This window comes from Hemitrygon akajei, chromosome 2 (genome assembly GCF_048418815.1).
Source record: "Hemitrygon akajei chromosome 2, sHemAka1.3, whole genome shotgun sequence".
In the NCBI taxonomy this organism is placed as follows: Eukaryota; Metazoa; Chordata; class Chondrichthyes; order Myliobatiformes; family Dasyatidae; genus Hemitrygon; species Hemitrygon akajei.
Window position 1 is genome coordinate 106557390 of NC_133125.1, and position 6000 is coordinate 106563389.

Sequence of the window (6000 nt, forward strand, 5' to 3'; positions counted from 1 at the left end):
CACTGATTTGGAAACCCACAGAAGCCTGACAGCAATTTAAACTCCTGCCAATACATAGGAGCAGTTGGATCATTTCAAGGTTACAAAGTTTCTGGAAAAAGCTTTCATGCAATTAATCCGAAAGTATTTTTCCCCCCTCCTCAAAAATACAGATATCTTCAGAGTAAAAGTTCTGGCAGGCTTCTAAGCATAATTTGTGCCTCCGTCATTGGATTTGAACCATTTCTGGAAGGATCACAAAGAATTTTAACAATACCCTGTGATGATCTCAGTCTGCACTGGACGACTTTGTCAGCTACTATCCTGCCCTGTCTAAGATCACTTAAATAAAAGGGAAACAAATATGAAATGAAACAAACGGCGACGTTGCTGTGCAAAAGTAGACGGAAAGTCAGCAGTCACTTTTCGGCGACGCTCAGTCGGCACTCTCCCTTTGAGGTCGGCGGAGTTTCCCCCCTCTGCTCAAGGGGCAAAAACTCACCCGTTTGCATCGCCAGCAAGGGCAAACAGCTACAGACCCGCATTTTCCGATTTCAAGAAAACGTGCGGTTACAATCCGTTTGCTCTAATAAGGCAAGACCCGGAATTAGTTCCAGTACAAGGTGGGGGAATCGATCATTTAAAATAGTTTTACTCCTTTTGGGAAATGAATTCGTTAGGAGCTTCGTAAACTCCCAGTTCAGCGATGAGCTGTTACTTTGGGGTGGGGGAATGAAAATTCGGGCTCTAAAGTTGTTATATAGAGCTCCTTAAAACACAGAAAGCGCCTCCTCACCAAGCTATACAAGGATAGATTAACCTTTGCGTGAAACTACACGCGTAGAGGTGGAATTGGAAGACAGAATACCAACGACAAAAAAAAGTTAATGAAGTGGCCCATCGAACATTCCTCCCCTTCCTTCCAGCCAGCGTCCCGCTGAACACCAACCCGACTCAGAGCAGCTTAGGAGAGGCGGGGGGAGAAACGGGCTTCCGCGACCCCCACCTCCCGACTTCAACTCCTTAATGAGACTGGCGCCCGGCACTCAACAAAATACTCGTCAAAAATAGGATCAGGTTGCAAAGAACGAAGAAATATTTGGAATTCCATAAAAGGTAATCGCGACAACAGGAGACAGCGGTTGGGAAGGGAACATGAACGAACAACGGTGTGTTTGTAAACTTTCTGAGATTTTTCACCCTCCAACAAGTGTCAGAGTCTGCCGAGAATCACAATTCCTCTCCGCACCCCACCCCCAACCAGTCAACAAGCGACAAAAGTTTAAAAAAACAACAGAACCAAATGTCATAAGTTTGAGCAGTGTTAGGTGTAACTCGCAGTTAATAAAGTACAGTTAACGCAAACAGGTACCGCACAGAACTGGGATCCTTAGAGTGGGGAAAATTCAACACTTTACCTGGTTAGCAGTGAAGATTTTGGGGATATTCTGGTCCGTGTGCGTGAGCTGAAAGACTTCAAACTGCAAGAAATAACTAAATGGGGGGAAACCCAGTAAGAACCTCACATATAGAAGATCCTTTTTAAAATAAAAATACTGAAACCGTTATCAGCAAAAATTCGCTGCCAAAAAATCAAATGTCCACACGTCAAAACTGAGGCTCCCAAAAGATCTGAAGTATAGCGAAGGAATCCAGCCTCTGAGAGTGTGTGCACTTTTAGGCACTGAATTCAGTGGCGGACTTTGACGAGTTGAGACCGCCGTTGGCTTGTCTGCCTGCGCTGCGACTCCTTAGACAAGATACAAGATACACGCGGGAGAAAAAGACTTTCCTCCCAACTCAGCTTGCAAAGAGCGAGGGCAGAGGGAAAGTCCCAAACTTTTTTCCCCTCCCTCTTTACTCTTATTCTGCCCCCCCCCCTCTCTCTGTTCCACTAGTTCACAGCTCTGACCAGTAAAACAACAGTCACAGAAGTTGTGTGTGTGTCTGATTTGACTCCCTCTTTCTCCCCTGGTGAGTCCCAATCATTTGTTCCTCAGGAGCAATTCGTTGCCAAAGACGGAACTTCAGAAACCCGGGAATGGATTTGTGAGAGATTCTCTTAAGGAGAGTTTCTTTCACTACTTTCTTGCGGTTTGTTTTTCGCCTTTTTTCGCGCTACGTCTTCAGAATGTCAAACTTGGGGAGACTTAATTTGTTTTCAAAAATTTACTTTTCCTGCAAACTTTTACATTATGCTAAATTTCCGATCAACACAAACTATTCCATTATTTTGGCTTGATGCCTTCAATCGGAGCAATGCATTTGCCAATGTTTGATAGCTTTCCAAATAATTCATATAACTTTGCAATGAGATTTCGGTTCGATGTCAGTATCATCACACGTCTAAATTATGTTGTCATATAACCACTTCACATAATTTTATTTGGGAGCCTGATGATTTTTTTTTTGTTTTTAGGACAACATATTTAAAGTATATATTTTCAGTGTCCATATAAAATCGGCTTTTCTCACGGGTGCCTGAAGTGAAAACTATTTTTTAATCGGGGGTGACGCCTTCTTAGTCGGTGCTTTGCTGACCTCTAGTGGTGAGTCGTTCAAGTGTTGGAGTTTACAGAAAGTACGCTGCCGATGCTGCGGTCAAATCAACACGTACAAACAAACACGCTGGAGGAACTCAGCAGGTCGGGCAGCATCCGTGCAAACGAGCAGTCAACGTCTCGGCCCGAAACGTCGACAGTGCTTCTCCCTATAGATGCGGCCTGGCCTGCTGTGTTCCACCAGCATTTTGTGTGTGTTGCTTGAATTTCCAGCATCTGCAGGTTTCCTCGTGTTTGCTGCACAATACAGGCCCTTCGGCCCACAATGCTGCGCCAAACATGTACTTACTTTAGAAATTACATAGAGTTACCCATAGCCCTCTAGTTTTCTAAACAAGCAGGCTTTTTTTCCACTGAGGTTGGGTGAGACTACAACTAGAGGCCATGAGTTAAGTTGAAATGTTTATGGGGAACATTAGGGGGGAACTTCTTCACTCTGAGGGTGGTCAGAGTGTGGAATGAGCTGCCACACTCCGCAAGTGCTGGATGCAAGTTCAATTTCAATATTTAAGGGAAATTGAGATAGGTACAGGGATGGGAGGGGTATGGAGGGCTGTGGTCCAGGTGCTGGTTGATGGAACTAGGCAGACTAATGGTGTGGCATGGACTGGATGGGCCAAAGGGCCTGTTTTGGTGCTTATTTCCCCTATGACTCTGTGATTCTAACAGGCAAACTACAGTGCAGATAGTCTTACCAGGCAAAAATCCTCAACCATTTACTTACAAGTGAAGTGAAGTTTATTGTCATTTAACTTATATATATACTGTCAAACAAGACATTTTCTGAACCAGGATATAAAGCACAGTAGCATACATAGCACATAATAACTTTTGAAAGTAAGGATGAAATCTACAGATGGATTACACATAAAATAAACAATTCTAAAGTGCATAAATTAAATATCGTAAGGTATAGAACATATTAACCAGTGATACTTTGAATATGATGCGAAGTGATACACTTGTTCAGTTTGTGGTCAATAAGGCAAATTTGCTAGCAAAATAGTTTCAGAGTATATTGTCATGTATATTATATGTGGATATTCTTATAGTATCATGGGCAGAATTCAGACTGGAGATGTTATTTTGTTCATAAACACACTAAATGCTGCTCGTACTTATATAGTACTTTTAAAATGAAACATCAAATCATTCAGTCCGAAGTACATTTATTATCAAAGTATGTACACTACATACAACCTTGTGATGCATCTCCTTACAGGCAGCCGAGAACAAAGAAACTCAAAAGAGTGAGCAAAGAAAAGAAAACGAATTATGCGAACAATAAATGCAAGTAAATAGCGTTCTGATTTGGAGTCCACAGAGTTTGTCCCCAGACCAGGATGAGGGCAGCGCAGAGTCGAGCAGTGAGTGGAACCATTTGGTCCCTTGCATTTTTGCTGTTATGCCACTTTCAAGGACTCTTTTCAACTTATGTGATCAATTTTATTTTTATTTCCACAGTTTGTCTTCCCTATTTTCCTTATTTTCGTGTGATTGCTTATTTATAGATTTTTTTACATTGGAACATAAAAAACCTACAACACAATACAGGCCCTTTGGCCCACAAAGCTGTGCCAAACATGTCCTTACCTTAGAACTACCTAGGCTTACTCATAGCCCTCTATTTTTCTGAGCTCCATGTACCTATCGTTTCTGCCTCCAACACCGCCGCCGGCAGCTCATTCCATGCACTCACCATTCTCTGCGTAAAAAACGTACCCCTGACATCTCCTCTGTACCTACGTTCAAGCACCTTAGCCCTCTTGTGCTATTCATTTCAGCCCCAGTAAAAAGCCTCTGGCTATCCAAACGATCAATGCCCCCATTATCTTGTACACCTCTATCACGTCACCTCTGATCCTCCGTTGCTCCAAGGAGAAAAGGCCGAGTTCACTCAACCTATTCTCATAAGGCATGCTCCCCAATCCAGGCAACATCCTTGTAAATCTCCTCTGCACTCTTTCTATGGTTTCCACATCCTTCCTGTAGTGAGGCGACCAAAATTGAGCACAGTACTCCAAGTGGGTCTGACTAGGGTCCTATATAGCTGCAACATTACCTCTCAGCTCCTAAATTCAATTCCATGATCGATGAAGGCCAATACACTGTACGCCTTCTTAACCACAGAGTCTACCTGCGCAGCTGCTTTGAGTGTCCTATGGACTTGGACCCCAAGATCCCTCTGATCCTCCACACTGCCAAGAGTCTTCCCATTAATAATATATTCTGCCATCATATTTGACCTACCAAAATGAACCACCTCACACTTAACTGGGTTGAACTCCATCAGCCACTTCTCAGCCCAGTTTTGCATCATATCAATGTCCCGCTGTAACCTCTGACAGACCTCCACACCATCAACAGCACCCCCAACCTTTGTGTCATCAAAGAATTTGTAAAAATTTATCTTGTAAAAAAAAGCAAGAAAATGAATCTCAAGATAGTATATGGTGACATACGAGGGATGATTGATAGGTTTGTGGCCCAAGGTAGAAGGAGTCAATTTTAGAGAACCTAACACATTTATTTTTCAACATAGTCCCCTCCTACATTTACACACTTAGTCCAGCGGTTGTGGAGCATACGGATCTTGATAAGTTTGTGGCCCAAGGTAGAAGGAGATGAGTTATACAGCTCTCATTACTTGCAGTGCCGTTCAACTCTTTCAGTGATTATGCAAAAAGTTTGAAGTTAATATCTCATCAGTTAATAACTCATTGGGGTGATTGATAAGTTTGTAGCCTAAGGTCGTGGAGCATATGGATCCCTTCTTCGTAGAAGTCGGCGTCTTGGACCTCCAGAAGTGGTCCACAGCATGGGGTGACTGATAAGTTCATGGCCTAAGATGGAAGGAGATGAGTTATTAACTTCAAACTTTCTGCATAATCACTCAAAGAGTTGAACTACATGTGCATGTAAAGAGAGCTGTATAACTCATCTCCTTCTACCTTAGGCCACAAACTTATCAATCGCCCATCTGTAGACACTTTCTGGAGGGCCAAGATCTGTATGCACCACGACCGCTGGACTAAGTGTGTAAATGTAGGCGGGAACTATGTTGAAAAATAAATGTGCTGGGTTTCCTAAAATTGACTCTTCTACCTTAGGCCACGAAGTTATCAATCAGCCCCATATGTGTACTTTGATAACAAAATTACTTGGAACTTTGGAAAAAATGCTCTGATACTTTTCAGGAGCATTTTAGTTATTAAATTATTTGTATTCTCTTGTAATCTAGGATTTGTAGAAACAAGTTCCCTTCAATTGCAGTTTGGTGCTGGTTAAATCATTCAGGGAGTAAGTATTTCCATATTTCCTGATCACATAGAAGGAAGCTATTTCAGCTCATTGAACCTCGGCTGGTTCACAAAGTAACACCATTACCCTATTACCTATAGAAGTACAAGAGTCTGAAGATACTGGAATCAGATCTGGATGAAACGTCTCAGATTTAACC

At 42.5% G+C, this 6000-nt stretch overlaps 1 protein-coding gene across 2 annotated transcripts in view; it reads right to left on the minus strand.

The window, feature by feature from the left end:
- gli2a (GLI family zinc finger 2a) overlaps positions 1-1873 on the minus strand; it is a 510119-nt gene extending 508246 nt beyond the window's left edge. For both annotated transcript variants that reach the window (XM_073026911.1, XM_073026859.1), the window contains exon 1: positions 1398-1873. The gene's annotated coding sequence lies outside the window, so the exon portion shown is untranslated. The remainder of the gene's footprint in view (positions 1-1397) is intronic.
- Between the last annotated feature and the right edge of the window lie 4127 nt (positions 1874-6000).